General features: G+C 46.1%; 1 protein-coding gene across 5 annotated transcripts in view; it reads right to left on the bottom strand.

Annotated features, from left to right (window-relative positions):
- Positions 1 to 8,065: 8,065 nt before the first annotated feature.
- Positions 8,066 to 16,298, bottom strand: part of MBNL3 (muscleblind like splicing regulator 3) — a 91,526-nt gene continuing 83,293 nt past the window's right edge. For all 5 annotated transcript variants that reach the window (XR_005956617.1, XM_041485033.1, XM_041485036.1 and 2 more), the window contains one exon: positions 8,066 to 15,286. The gene's annotated coding sequence lies outside the window, so the exon portion shown is untranslated. The remainder of the gene's footprint in view (positions 15,287 to 16,298) is intronic.

Below are 16,298 nucleotides of genomic sequence, written 5' to 3'. Positions count from 1 at the left end.
TGCCTTGTGCTGTCCCCAGCCCTGGGACAGGCAGTGTCACCGAGACTGCTGAGCCCCTCGTCTTCGTGGCTCCTCCGTGCCTGGGGTGGGTGACACAGGGACATTTCTGTTGGAATACTGGTCACCCTTTCCTGGAGCATCACTCCTGGCCAGCATGGGATGCACAATATCTGAGTTCCAGCAGCACTCATGGTGTGTGGGAGATTCTTCCCAGGTGGGCAATGCCACTGTCACCAAATGCTGCAGGGTGGCACATCCCACTTGATTTAGAGTCATGGAATATCAAATCAGAATATCACAGACCATCTTCCTGGCAGGGCCCTGTTCCCCATGATGAGGACACTCTCACTTTCCCACCCATCTCTATTCCCCAGCCACAGCTGAGGATGTGCAAACACACCAGCAGAGAGTCCCTGTGCCTGGCACATGTCCCCAAATGGCCTCCCTGCACATCTTGGATGAGATGCCTCCAGAGATCAGCCTGAGGCCAGAGGGAAAAGCTTTCCATAGCAGTGCAGTGGCAGAGCCATGGGCAGTGGGAGCCAGGCACAGCTTCTCCCCAGGCTGCCTTTGCCAGCAGCCAGCAAACCATCTGCAGAGCAGGAACACGGCGAGCTCATGATGAGACACTTGATCAGCTTCCCTGTCAAGGGAGGGCGATGGGACAAAGCTCTGTGTCCTCCACACCAGAGCCTGTCAGCTCTCCTGGAAAGAACACCTGGCTGCTTGGAGACAATCCAGACACCAGCAAGGGTCTTCATAACACCCTGGAGAGCTTCAGCCTGGGTGACATGTGGCATCCATCATCATCATCCAAGGGAGCCAAACCAGCAGACATCAGAGGCTGACTGCTCCAGGAGCCTGGGAACCAAGGGGTTAAAGTGCTTGGCCAGGGAAAGTCCTGGGAGGAGAAAAGTGCCGAAACTGCTTAATTAGAGTATTCAAATTAGATGGGGTTGCAAAGCAGTTAATTTTTCAACTTGAAAAAAACCAAAATTAATATTTGCCAGCCAGGATCAGAAGCAGTGGGAGCCATCGACAGCTTTGCTGGGGCTCCTTGTGCTGGGGAGGACTCCAGAGGTCTCTGCCATAATTACCTGCAGTCTTTAGTATTTTGTTCTGCAGTTTATGAACTTGCTTGAGCATTTTTTGGATAAAAGACGGTGATCCAAACCCCAGCTGTATTTCTGCTTAAAGAAGCAAAGGGCTGCTGCCTGGCATTGCAGTGTGACACTTTGGTGTTTCAAAGAGTTTCCTAATTTGCACAGTCTGGAGAGGATCAAACCAGTGGCTGGTGGAAGCAAACTGTGGCTCTGCCAGGCTGGAGCTCCCTCCCAGCCTCCAGGAACCACCTCCCAGCCCTGCACAGATGGACCAACAAAGAGCCCTGCATGGACTGAGCCACCATTCACACCGAGGGCTCACTGCCTCATTGATCCACAGCCATGGACACCTCACTGTCAGCAGCCCCTGAGCAAGTCCAGCCATGCCAGTGCCAGGGAGAGGATTCTCTTCCCTCTGTGTTTGCCACAGCTCCAGTGTGGGAATGTGGACTTGGGATGCTGTGGGGACAGTGCCAGGGCTCATCCCTTGGTTAGTCCTTGCAACTTTCCTTACTCTGGTCCATCTGCCTTACTCCTCAGGCTTTTCTCATTTGCTTTTTTGCTGTTCTAATATTTTCTCTAATATTTAATCCCATGCCAAATTCTTTCCCATCTTCTTAAAATTCTGAAATGCTCTAATTTTTTTTCCTTATCTTGTCTGCATAATTGAGAACCATCTCTGTGTTCAGTCTTCATACCTTGTGCTGCCCCTATGTTCCAATCACTTAAACATGAGATCTTTGCATATTATTCCTGTAGAGACAAATTTTTGCATGTTCCCTAGAAAGAAAGTTGTCCTCCATTAGCAAGTGCTTTATGGTGAAGGAGAGGGGATGTCACAGCAGGAGCAGAGGCAGCAGTGGAGAGTCCCACCCTGCACTGTGCCTCAGTGATACCGATGTCTGAGACCAGCTGGGATTTCTTTCCCAGCTTTGCTCTTCAGTGGCTGTGAGTGAAAGGCCTTGACACCCTCCATCAGCACAGCACCAGGTGAGGGCTGGCACACGTTCCCTGCCACCCTCCCTCTGGCAATGCAGCTGCCACCGCCCCTGGTGCCACCCACCAAGTCTCAGCACAATGGGAAGGGAAGGAAAAAAGCCACTTCCCCCTCCACAGACACATTGCACCAAGAGCAGAGAAAATTGATCTCTGGCTGCTGAGCCTCTAGCACTTTTTGTTGCTGAAAGGAATAATCAAGCCTGGCCCTGGAGAAGGCAAAGACAGAAAGGAAATGAAAGCTTTCCCTGTCTGATGAGTTCTCTCTGGGGCTGGGGCACTCCCTGGGGACCCCAGTAGTGGTTTTGGGAGAGGCTTTTGCTCTGGGGCCTGATTCAGCAGCAGATCCACAACAATCCCACAAAATTTTGCTTTTCCTGCTCACTCAGCAGGTCTGAGGGAAAGGAGAAGAGGCTGCCAGGGCTCAGGCTGAGCCCCCAACAAGGGGGCTGCCACATGCACTTACACTGGGCTTGCCTGGGGATGTCACTTGAGCCACAGCACAACTTCTCTCCTGTCCTTCATGAGCAGCCATGGTCTGATGCAGAAGCCTGGCTTTCTTCTCCAGGTTGTGGCCCTCACGACTGCAGGGGTTGGAGTCTGGGGACAAGGATCAAAGTGGCTGAAGTGCCACTCATGAGGCTGAGCAGGGAGAGAAGGCTCCTCACTTGCTCTCAAACCAAGGGTTGAGCTTTGCCCTCCACAAGAGTGTGGGACATTTGCCACAGCCCATCACCAGAGGCTCAAAAAATTTGTATCTAATACTCTGTTGGCTGGACAATTACCAGATTAAAAGAAAAATCCACACTGAAAGGGGAGTCCAGAGGCTCCTCGTGGCTCCCGCAGCACACCCTGAGCTGGCCCAGCCCCAGCTTCAGCCACTTGCAGTCCAGACACACATTTCTGCAGGCAGCCCCCTCAGCCCCATCCTTGCCAAGCTGTCCAAGATGCAGGGGTAGAGCTGTGGCAGTGTCAGACGCCTGTGAGCAGGGCTGTGGGGGGACACATCCCCACCCTGCTCCAGGGAAGCTGACTCACCTCAGCCCCAGGTAAGCGCTGCCTGAGGGATACCCCATCATTTGGTACCCTGTGGGAGATGCAGGCTGGTGAGGCTACAGGTGGGAGAGGCAGAGGAAGAGGAGGAGGCAGATCTCTCCCAGCTCCTGCCCTGCAGCCCGGCGCCAGGACCGGCCAGGCTGGCTGCTGGCGGGGGGCGTTCGTGACTCACGATCCCTGATCACCACCGATGACACATTTACTGCCAGCAGGATGGGCCTCCCGCCAGCACAGCAGCCCTGCAGCCCCACAGGAAGGTGGCTGGGCTTTGCCAGCAGCTGTGCTGATGCAGACGGGTGGGGAGGTCACCAGCTGCGGCCCTGGGATGCACAACCTGAGGTACCCCCAGGCTGGGTGGGCAATGGGGGCAGACCGGGACCCTCTGTCCCAATGTTTAGCGTGGGAGCACAGGGGCAGGGATGGGACCTGGCCAGGGCCAAGCACAGCAGGCCTTGGAGCCAGCCCAGCTCCCTCACCTCCCACAGTACCCTCCCTGCCTGCCCAGAGAGCTGGCTCCCGGCAGCGGGCACAGTGACAAATGCCTTTAAAACATTCTTTATTAAGTGAGAAATCTCACTGTGCTCCCTATGCCAAGCCCTAATACAGTGCAGACCTAAATACAGCACTAATGCAAAAGCTTAAAGGATTTCCCATAATTGAGCAAAGCTGGCAGAGGGGTGAGAGCCTGGTGGGGGGAGCTGCAGCCCACCTCCCTCCTCAGTGTGGGCTGCCCTCAGTCTATCCCCACTGGTCCAAGTGTGGCCACAGCCCCCACCCTTGGACTGTTCAGTGTAGAAAATTAAAATCTTCCAAGGCCTCATCCTCCCCAGCTCAGAGCCCCAAGTTGCCCTCGTTACCCTCACCCAAATCCCCTTGATTTATGCAATAGCACAAGTAGCATCGTGATGTGTGACCTCTGCATCACCCGTCCTCCTGCTGCCAGCACTGCTGGGGCCCTGCCTGTCCCAAACCTCACTGAGGGTCACAACAGGGCCAGGGCAGCAGGACTGGGCACATCCAGCTTCCCAAGCACAAGGGATGCTCCAGACAGGGGAGCTGCTGAGCCAGCACCTGCTGCTCCTGCACACCCCAACATCATGGGGTGTGGGTGGCCACCAGCACCTTGCACCCCAGAGGATACATGCTCTTACCTTTGTATTTCCTCTGCCTTGGCACAGCCACACGACTCGGAGAACAGCGATGGGAATATCCTGTGTCTCCTTACTAGCCCGGCAGAGTGTGACCCCACAGGGCAAGTGGCTGATGGCTTTGATTCAGGCTTCTGTGGGGGAAAGCAAAATACAGTTTTCTTCAGTAAGAGTTTTCCAGAAGCTTTACAAAGCACATGCACCTTTGCTTTGGTGCAGCCACATGCAGCCCAAAACACCCCAGCATCCCTTGACGTGATCACCAGGAGCTGTTCACCAGAGGGAGCCCTGCCAGACATTCAGGTGCCACTGTGCTGCAGGTGTGGGGGCAAAACTGGGGACTGGCAGGGCTGTGGGACACGTGGGGCCATGGCCACAGAGGCCTCACGGCCATGGGGAGCACAGGACATGCAGGGACTGCAGCAGAAGCACTGCCGTGGGGATGGGCTGAGGGCTGTGAAGCGTTAAAGCAGAAACAGCATCGATTACAGACACGGGCTCAGAGCACGCCGTGCCTGCCGAGGGTGGGAGGCAGCAGCTCCCTTGGGAAGGCTCTGATAACATTTACCAGCAAAGCAGAAATGCCTCTGTGGAGCCCAGCTGTGGCTGTGAACAGAGAAATGGTGCAGCAGCACCGTGCCAGGGCCTCCTGCCTGGTAGGATCTTCCTCAGGCAGGCAGTGAGGTGCCACAGTGCCATCCTCTCGGGGCTGGATTTACCCTTTCAGTGTCACAGTGCCATCCCCTCAGGGCTGGATTTACACTTTCGATCCAGGGGAAGGACAGTTGGAACAGTGGGGCAGATGCCTGGGCACGTGGTGCTAAAGACTGGCAGAGCCACCCTGGAAAAGGCAAAAGGAGGAGGGAAGGGCAAAGCAAACATCTTCTGACTGAGCCAGGCCTTGCTGGGACCCATCAGAGCTGGGTGGCTGCTCCTCCAAGCCTGTTCCCATGGCCTTCAGGCTGTGGCTTTTTCTGTCTCCCTGTCCACAGACAGCTCAGAGGCCTCCCAGCCCACTCACAGGGGTCCTTTGGCTTGTGCTGCCATCTCAGAGACGCAATCAGGGCACGTCTCACCTGGGCTGGAGGAGGCACCTGAGTCCATTGTCTGCAGTAACAGCTCAGAGCACAAGTGAGAGGGGAAAGGCTGCCCCTCACACTGCCCTGCACTCTGACACGACCCCTGCTAGGGAAGGTTAAGGGCTGCTTGTGTTGGAGAGCGTATTTTAGATCCACAATTCATGGGGGATTAGCCAAACTTTTCTCCATTCTCTTATTTCTCACAATAAATAGATTAAATTGATCTATTTATCCAACACTAAGACCAGATTGAATAAAAACTAGATTTGGACCATCTGAATATGGAGCAAGTCTTGAAAAACTGAATTTTTCCCATGTTTCCCACTGAAGCTTCAACAGCCAAAGAGCTAAAAGAGATTTTTGTATGAAACTTGACTTTCCTGCACAAACAAGCCCCAATGAAAAACTAGATGGACCAGGTGCTCTAAGACTTCAAAATGACACATGCTGTAAATAGAGCATCATGAACAATTTTGGTCAGATCCTTTAATCCAACTCCACCTACAAAGCAGTTTGCAGCAGCTCCTCCAGTAACTTCTGCAAACGGGCCGCAGGTAAAATCCCACATCCCTGGTCCAAGGATGCTGTTTGGCCTTGAAACACAATTTAGAGTCTCTTGTTGATGGACTACCCTCAATTTTCAGTGCTAGTGTGGGACTCCAACCCCAAACCTCCTCCATGGAGGCTTCTCAGCAGAGCTGGTGTCTCCAGGCAGCCAAGGCCCAGCCCATCCCAAATCTCCATAAAATGCATCACTTGAAAGCCCCTGTCTCCATCCTGCATGGAAAGAAAGCCAGACCAAAGCTAGCAATAAAAATTATGAGTAACCACTCAGGAAGGATCCCATGCTTCCACATCAACTGCCTAGAAAAGTTTCAGTTCCACTTTTTTTTGATCTTAGAAACAATTCAGACATTTAACTGTGCCATCAGATGAGGCAGGAGTCATTTATAGAAGAAAGCTCTAAGTGGCCTTGACACACAAATAGAGTCAATTAACCTGCAAGGAGAAGTCAGGGGAACAGGCTGATGAAAAAGCAGCAGTTACATAATTTGTCCTGGGCTCGGTCTGTCTGTTCTCAAAGTCAGCAGCTTGTCCTACTGAGCAGTGTCTGCCCAGCCTCTCTCAGGCCAGCACTCCTGCCCAGAGCAGCTCTACTGCTCCCACATCCCCTGAAACACATTCTCAAACTCCCAATCCTAATCCGTCTCCCAAGCGCCAAGAGTCAGATTCCTCAACTCCTCTGGGTAAACAGCCAAGGATCCCTCCCCTGCTGTGAGGGGACTCCCTCATGCTGGCACCAGACTCCTCTGGCTGCACCATCCAGGCTCACCCGTCACGCTGTGTCCTGCCACTGCCATGTCCTGTCACTGCCGTGTCCTGTCACTGCCATGTCCCGTCACAGCCGTGTCCTGTCACAGCCGTGTCCCGTCACAGCCACCTGGGTGCTGAGGCTGCACTGCCACTCGCAACTCGCACATCACAGGGGCAGTTACATCACAGGGGCAGTTACTCACATCACAGGGGCAGTTACATCACAGGGGCAGTTACTCACACCCTCGGGGCAGTTACTCACATCACAGGGGCAGTTACACCCTGGGGGCAGTTACTCACATGCTCAGGGCAGTTACTCACACCCTCGGAGCAATTACTCACATCCTTGGGCAGTTACATCCTTGGGGCTCCCGACGTTGTCCTCTGTCCCCCGTGAGCTGAGTGACGCTGTGGCCTGGCACAGCCTCGTGTCCTGGCTCGGTGCCTCCAGCTTAATGCCTTGATGGAGCAAGTGGTGCCAGCCAGGCAGCGTAAGGGTAAAACCCCTCTGACGCAGTGATGTTGGTGAGAAGGTGGTGACCAAGCTGGCCTCACTGTTGAGCAGTTTTCTTACGTCTAAATCTACACAACGTTACAGAAAGCACAAACAAGCTCGTCAAGAAGCAATTCTCTCTTGCAGCAGCCCAGACCCAGCTCAGCCAGGGTGGCTCCAGACCACGGTGAGAGGCAGCCCCAGTTTGTGCTGGCTGGAGGTGTGAGCCTGGCTGGACGAGCTGGGCACTTGGAACAGAGCTGGGGAATGCAGGCTGCTGCCAAAGGGGAGCTCACTGTTGTATTATTGCACTGGGACATTCAAAATGGTACCTGACACGAATGCTGAAAGAGAAAAATTAATACACACACCACTGTTCTACAAAAGCTGCAGGCCTTTGGATGGGAGTTGATTCATTCTCCGTGGTTATCTTCAAATGCACAGCTCTGATCTCCTCTCCAATCGCATCACAGACAGGGTCAGAAAGGAAACATGAAAAGCCAAGCAGACCACATCACATGTGTCTCCAAAGGTCTAAGGCACGAGAGAAACCAAAAGGAAGCATCTGGAAAGTTTTACTTTTTATTTTTCTAAAATACAAATGTCTGTCTTGTGTTAGTAACTTTAATATGATAGGCCAAATGCATCCAGTAAAAAGGAGGCACTGGCTACAGAATTCAAAATACTGAAGGTATTTTCTGGAAAGAAATTTATTCTGTTGATCTACACTTCAGATATAACATTGATTCAAATTCATTAGTCATTATTTTTACATCAGAATCTTTGAAGTTTGGGACTAATAAACTGGAACTTGAAAAGTTTTTAAAGTAAACTCCTATTAATGTGTAGATATGGATCCATAAAAAACATAACCAAGAATTTTATACACTTTATTAAAAGATCAAAAAATAAACAATAACAATATAGAAGTAACATACTAAAATGAGTAGCATTATGCACATTTCTAAAGCACGTACAAGCACTACAGCAATATAATGTGGCAAAAAGAAACAGAAAATTCAAAGCGTACACCCTGTTGGTAGCAGTTGAGGGAATGAACTATCCTGTTATGGAACTGAAATACTGCATTAACCTACGCCTGTCTGGATCCAATGATATTTTAATTTCTTACAATTCCACAGGGCTAAGTGTAATCATTTGTATATATTTTCTAAACTATTCCATTAAATTGATATCTAATGTTTCCCTTACATTGTTTTACCAGAAATGCCTATGAAAAGAAGAATGTGCTTCAAAGATCTACTTTACACAGTACAGTATAAATGTTTTTATATATTTAAATTAAAAATTGACAATTTAGGAGAACATTCTCTCTTTGATTTTAGTGATTGCCTAAAATACAATTCTCTATTTATAAAAAAAAATAGTGATCTTTTGTCAGGTGATGTAATAAAGGGTGAGGAGTCGGTTCATTTTCATGATCTAAGAAAAAAACTAAAACAAAGCTAATTGGAAAGAAAAAAAAAATTCCCATAATCCGATCTAAGAATGGTCTTATCATCCCCTCATCTGCTAGGATACAAAAGCCATGGCAACAAAATCATTTGGCTTCCACCACTATCAAATAGCATCTGTGTACAGTAATAAAGAACTGGAACCTTGTAATTCGGTGTCAGGTAATTCTCTCTGTTGTGTGTTTGGAAAAATAACTTCATTTTATTTAACAGTTGTGTTATTTTGCATGTTTAAATATCTCCTTTGAGAGGCATATAGAGTTATTTTTGATGATAGAAGATGTCAGTAAAGATCACTAGCAAAGATTTTAGCAGTGTTGTCGTGATCATGCTCATACCCCGACAAAGTTTGACCAGCTATGATTCATTTCACATAGTGCAAAATATTTTTCTCTCATAATCCTAGAAATGAGAAAGAACTTGATTATAGAAACTGATGATGGCAAAGGGAAGCCATAATCGTGTGGTGGCTTGAACTAGCTGATTATTTCGTATTAAAATCTAGGTTATTACATAACACCACGGAGAGAAGCAACATCTGATTTTTCCTCATTTTAAAGACCCTGGGGCTGTTCCAATTCAGCAAACCACCACTTGCACAGCCCCGTGGTGCAGTGGGCTGGCTGGGCACACACTGGCATTGCCAGGGGTTGGGAATGCTGGCCAAGGAACAGCTCTTGGGCTTGGCAGCAACAGCTCAGCCCCCAGCCCTGGGGCATCCAGCAAAGGGTGACAGTCACATCGGATGCCACCTCCCACCAGTTCTGCTCTGGGGCACTTGCCTCACTGCTCGAGTCAGGACCAGACCCATGGCAAAACCAGTTACTTTTCTGAGGCAGAACTGGGGCTGGGTTTTGTACAAAAAAAAAAGAAAAAAAAGAAGAACCTTAAAAAAAAATGCAACAAAACCAGAAACTGGTTCTAATCAAAAATAAATGGGTCAACACAGGCACTTCAGCTGCTCCAAAATCCCCCAGCACTGCAGAGTCCCAACAGTACCAACACAAACAGGAACAAGAGGCTGCTCACCGAGGGGCCACAGCTTTGCTCTCTGCTCTCCTTTGGTGGCAGCTCAAAGGGGTTTGTTAGTCCCAGCCTGGAGCACCCAGCTGGCCACACTGCCACCAGCCTCCACCTCCCTGTGCCAGCAGCACCACCATGTGCCTCTCAAATCACACCATGGCTGTCACACAGCAGAAAGAACTGGTCCCAGACAATCCCAACCCATCCCTGCCCATCTATGGTTCACCAGCTCCTTCCATTTTGTTACCTTGCCCCAAAAGGTTAAAAAAAAATAAATCAAGAAGTTGTGACATTTCAAATTCACTCTGGGATTTAAAACACTCGCCACAATGACAGTCACCTCCCACAGATAAACACTTCAAGACAGAAATAGGATTAGGTGCTAGGAAAAATGTGTGTGTGCTGCCATGGACCTACCAGTCCTAATAGGATTCACCGAGAACACAACCTATCAGAAACATGACCTGGGGTGTGTTTGAAAATGTAGGCTGATTAAAAAAAGTAATTTGAATCTTTGCTAGTGACCTTACTAATTAATTCCACACCGTTTCCCATTCTCTGTGCTGCAGGTTGGAGCTGACCTGTTATCAGTCTGCTGTATAATAAGCTATGGCAAACTACAAAGCTTTTACAACAGCAAAGCAACATCATGCTTTCAGATAAGTTTTATAGCAAAAAACTCCTCCTTTTCAAAGCCTTAGTAATACCTATCTCTTTTACAAACTTTTCCTGTATTATTACAGACTTTTTATATTCAAAATAAGTTCCAAGGATTTCTTTCGTGGACTATGTACATAAGTGCAAAAAAGGTGTGTCTCACACATTCGTACACTAACTGAATCAGTTTAACTGCAGCATATTTGTATCTTCAACACTGTTAAGGGGTCATTCCACAATATTTTTTTTCTTATGTACAGTTTTTGCTAATATAAATTAGTATTAAAATAGTTATATGCTTAATTATTTAGCCCTGATCGTAACGTAATCGTGTGAGTGTTCAATTTCTGGAGAAAAGAAAATTGCAGGCAAAGCTACAGTACTGAAACTGATTAATTCTGAATTCCCACCGTGTGAATGGATGTGAAATGAAAGCAAGACCGGTCACTACGCTGTAAATACAGGCTGCTGTGTTTCCGAAGTGAAAATACTGTGGAATAACCCTTGCCACACAACAATTTCTACAAGCTATAAAACCTGACTCTAAATCCATGTGTTGTAAACTTCTTGACTGAAAAAGTGACCTTAAAGACACAAATTCAGCGTTCACATGGGACTTTGGGATTTTAAAAATATTCAATCATATCTTTATCTGACAGTATCGAACTGTACCTTTAACAAGCTCATACTGTTACACATCACTTTTAATTTACATGTGAAAATTTCACAAATAATGTATACAAAGGTAGCCATGTTGTAGTTTTGTTGCCATAGCAACAACAACTTAATATAATTAGTTAACAATGAATCTATCATTGTAGGAGTTACATACAAAGTTAATTTTGTTCTTAAACTGTAAACTATACAAACTAGTTATGGACTGTATTCTATACCTTACCATGCTTCAGTGTTGGTTTAGAATATAACTAAATGGGCTGAATACATGTATTAAAAATTTTAAACTTTCTCTAACTCTCCTTCAAAATTAAATTCATTAGTTACTAAAGATATCAAAAAAAGCAATAATGAAAACCTTAAAAACTAATGGTAGAGAAATGAAAATATATGACATGAATTAATGCGTTGTAGCCTAGTAACAATGAGTTGTAGCTCTATTTACATTTGGATTAGGCTATCAACTATTTTTTTTTTTAAAGTTATTACAGTCTTTAACATACAGTATATACTCTAAGGCCTTCAACAGGCACATGGTAAAATCAGGTCAATATCAAACTAAATCCATTCAACAGGAATGGGAAATTAGATTTTCCTCATAAATTTCACCTTTTTCAATTTTCATGTCTGTGAAATGTACAAGGGATAAACAAAACGAGGACTCCAGTTTCTCAATCCTTGTGTACCCGGCGTGTCCTAGCGCTACTCCTGCCGCGCCAGCGCCGGCCCCAGCCGGGCCGGGACAAGGCCGGCACGTCCCGCTCCGGCCACCTGTGCCACCGCCCGGCCCCGGTGCCAGCTCCGCGGGGTCCCCGCTGCAGGGGACGGCGGAGGAGCAGCGGGACCCCGGGCCAGCCCTCGGGGAGAGCCGAGCGGGAGCAGCGCGTGGGGAACCCGCGCGGGCTGCCCGGGGAGGTAACGGCTTCTAGAACGTTGCGATGCAAAAATACACAGTCAAAAATCATCGGCTAAAAATTTCCAACTAAAAAACACGGCTGATTGTGAAATCATGTTCCAAATTACTAAAAACACTGTATTTAACAAAAATAATCTTAATAGTTTTATGAATCCATTTTATTTTAAATCCCTCTTTTATTGTCTGCTTATGTTACAGTTTAGTAGTAGTACTTTTTATTGAAACTACTAACAACCTTTTTTCGTGAAAATGATCAATCTCAGCTTTCATTTTCCCTCTGCATGACCCGTTTTATCCAAGTTTCAGCATTTCTTGCATATTGTTTGCATAAGGCTGAGAGAAATGGACAAAGAGAAATAACTTTGGATAAATAAAAAATATAGGTTCATGGAAAGTGGGAAGCTTATAAAAATGTCACTAAAATTATATTGATTTAAACAAACTTACATACATCTCTTGTCAAATAAAGGATGATATTCATGCTTTTATGACATTTGTTTAGAGTCACTAACTAGCTCGGTGACTTTGTAATAGTCTATTTAGGAAATTTATAGTCTGGCGACTGGTTTTTTTTTCTTTTCTTTCTTGAACAAAGAAAATTAGAGCAAGTCATTGCACAACTAGTTTAAATAGTGCTACCTCAAAATGGCATTTTTGCCGAGATTGTTTTGAATTTGGTGAAGTTTAGTGCTTCAAGCTTTTCTTTCCTTAAACTCATTTACAAATTAACTCTAAATTTGCCAGCAATATAAAAACTGTTGTGGCACCTAATATAACTACCCTGAACATCCCTCATTGGACCTCTTTAATAAAAAATAATCCTTAAACGCCTTTTTTTTTCAGTGCTTTAAATGTGACATGAAAACAGCTGTATTCTAGGTTTACATTCTATGCACATCTATGCCAGATGTTTAAGTCGATAAATAAAATAGGAGGTTACATCAAAGTTTCAAGATATACAAAAATCCATTTAGCACTGAAAAAATTTCAACCTCCTTGAACTCATAAAGCCATACAAGCTTGAATGCATCCTTTCTGGCTTAAGAAGATCAGCTCTGTTCTTTGTTGAGGCACTGGCACAGGTTGTGCAAAACCCATTTTTGATACACAAATAATTTCAAACAGGAAGTACTCAAATCCACTTTTTCCACTAACAATGTTATGGTTTTGGGAAACAGAAACACAGTGGTGAAAAGAACAGGTATGTGGTCGCCAATACAAATGAGAGTCACTGATTTCACCCTGCTGCTTGTGAGCACAGATGGCTGGGGAACATCCACGGACACAAGCGACTGTCACAACTCAGGGTCCACAAAGGAGGTCTTGGGGGGGATGGTTTTTTCCCCCTTTCTATCAGGGTTTGGTTCAAAGTCTGCTGAACTGAACAAAAAGATTCCTCAAGGCCTTCTTGAGCTGGGCTCTCCAAGGTTTGGGCTATGAGTGAGTCTCCAGGGGCAGATGGTCAGAGCCAGCCCTGGGGCACACAGGCTGCGCCCTGGGTGTGCCCCACCACTCGTGGCCCGTGGAGATACACATCTAGCAAACTGTCTGTGCTCATACTGCAGAAAGGGGGGGCAAGGAATATCTAACCAAGGCCAAGGAACTGGGAAAAGAGATGAAAATCTGGTTGTCTGAATTTGGCACTCTACAGGACCGCTCTGAGCTTGGGGTGGTCACCCCTCCAAACACTGTGAGCTGGCCTCTTGCTTGATTCTCTTTCTCCTTGTATGGAGTCTGTGGATTTACAGCAGCAAATCCACCTCTTCCATAATGCCAATGATACTGTAGAGCTATGATAGGGATGAATTTGGCAGTATCCTCAACCAAAATGCATTTCTGCAGCCAGATTGTTCAGCAACGCAGCATAACGACAGGCAGGGCTGTCCAGGGTGCACGGGCTGGAATGGTTTTATTCGTGCGTATGAAAAGGAGGTATTGAGAACTAGCCCTTGTTGTGCAACAAACATTGCTCTTGATCAAGTAGAAGGTGCCAAATAAATCCACTGACTGACAGGAACTCCATTAAGACAAATGTTTATCTTCAGCAGAAAGCTTATGCTGTGCTTTTTGCTGCTTTGTTACTGCTGTGTTTGCTTTAAAGGGCCAGAGATCACGGGGATGGGGGAAATAATCACCCACTTATGGAAAATAGTGATTAAATAAATGGGGCATGCTGACAAAATTTCAACAAGAGACACATATAAGATTTCAGGCCAAAATGTTTCAGCATGCTTGGTGGAGACAAGCCCCAGGGCTCGGTGCTACCCAGCCTGGGCTGAGCCACAGCCCCAGGCCCTCCCCAGCCAACGGCTGGCACCTGCTCCCCTCCAATGCCATGAGCTTTGCCCAACTGAAGCTGTCTCACTCCACCACCGTTTTTTTGTTGTTTGTTTCGACTGCACCATGAGAACAGCGAGAGAGATTGTGCGCCGTTTGCAGCTGAGAATGCACTTCAATGGACAACAGAGCTGCAGAAATCCCTTGATGCTTACCCCTGTCTGAGCAAATTGTTCCTGTCCCCTTACTGAGCGTGGCCTTTTGTGGCTTTTTTTTTTCCAAAAGTTTCCAGAATCAGCTCATTGTATTGAAAGAAGAACCCTGAACTGGACTAAAATGATAGCTGTCCTTTCACATCACTTGTATTAAAAATTTGGAGACTATCTGAAGGCAAGTTTTAAATGATAAAAGGAGCATTTAACATAAGCAACTTCAGCTGACATTAACAGCAAAATCCAGCAAAGGGCAGAACATTCTGTGTCGTGTTTTTCAAGCACATAATTCCTGTTTCCCACAATAACATTTTTAGTAAAAAACAAACAAAACCCCATAAAACCTACAGTATATGAAAACTTAAGACATAACAATAATGAAAAAATGGTATTGAGTATACTTGATAATGATGTACACTTTAAAACAAATCAATAGACTATGATGTAAACAAAACAGTAAGATAACACTTTAAAAACAAGACAAACATTTATCCATCGATAGTATACAGTAAACCAACAGTCCGCTGTGCAGATGCACTTATCATGATGGTAGTCATAAAATGATTAAGTGTGTTAAAGTAATGTGTTATAAAAGTCTATTATAATTTCCTACTTGTATATCTCATATAACAGAGCGCTGTTTGTTAATTGTTTCTATAGTGCTTTTTTTTTTCTTTTTTTTTTTTTGACATTCCCATTGATCAGTTTTTGGTTAACATGTAGGCTGCAACAGGCTTACTGTAGAGGTGGTAGAGAATGATAGAGGGAAGAGGGGAATATATACAGAAAGGCCATGCGCAGCTTCCCACCAAGAAGTCCTGGTGCTCCATAATTTTACTGTTCAGAAATTCAACATGGTCTGCTGCAAGGGAAAGAAAAAAACAACAACAAAGAAATAGTGAGAAGTTAATACATCTATATTTTAAAAGTCATCCTAATACATTTACATCCTCAATGTGTTGCCCAAAAAGTTGTCATTAGTGTGTTGCAGACAGACATTTTATTCCTTTAATTTTCTGATGTAGGGAGAATTTGCCAATAATAAACTTGGCATCCTCTTAAATCTGGACTTATGACTCTCTCTTTCACACAATGACAGGGCAAATAGTGAAAGAGGGAGGTGAACAAATAACAGTCTTGATTTTTGGATGGGATGCCAAGTAGAGGGTGGCTAAGGAGAGGGCCAAATGAATCTCTGATCTGTGTTAGCTCTTGTTTCCTTTAGACAGTCACATTAAATCTGATCCTAAGGATTTAGGCAACTGAGCCCAGAGATAAAACACTGACACAGAAAGCTGCGCTCAGGGGACTCTTTTCTGGGAGCAAATTGCCTCTTTGTGATGTACTCATGAAAATCCTCCACTGAAGGACCCAATAACTTATCTCCTGCAGAGCTAGACCAATCAGCCTGGCTACCAGGACTGCTTCAACCATGGAGGAAAAGAAAAACGTCTGTCAGAGCAGTGAGGGTTTCAGTTACCGAAGTCCCACTGAGGGAGTCTCCTGAAAAAATGCTGAAAACAATCTTAGACTTCAAGAAGAAGCTCTTCCAATCAAATGATCTCCTTATTGGGTGGAACAGGCTGGTTTACACATGTTATGGAAATGGGTTAACATGTCATGTCTGTCATTTGGAACAGTCTAAGCTGAACATTTTCACTAATGTGGACAAGCTTGGTGTCACCCCTCATGAACAGGGTCCACAGCCACAGTTAGCAGGTCATGTATACATATGGTATTTAATTAAGGTCAGCAGAGATAAGGGCCACCACTGAGAAAGTAGCTTCTGTTGATTGCTAATAGATATCATTACTGAATTGCTTGCCAAATTAATTTCCAGTATTTAAGGACTTGCCTGTAATATGTGACCTAAG

Source organism: Pyrgilauda ruficollis, unplaced genomic scaffold (genome assembly GCF_017590135.1).
Source record: "Pyrgilauda ruficollis isolate IOZ18807 unplaced genomic scaffold, ASM1759013v1 scaffold7, whole genome shotgun sequence".
In the NCBI taxonomy this organism is placed as follows: domain Eukaryota; kingdom Metazoa; phylum Chordata; class Aves; order Passeriformes; family Passeridae; genus Pyrgilauda; species Pyrgilauda ruficollis.
Note: the sequence above shows the minus strand (reverse complement) of the source record. Positions and strands in the feature narration are given on the sequence as shown.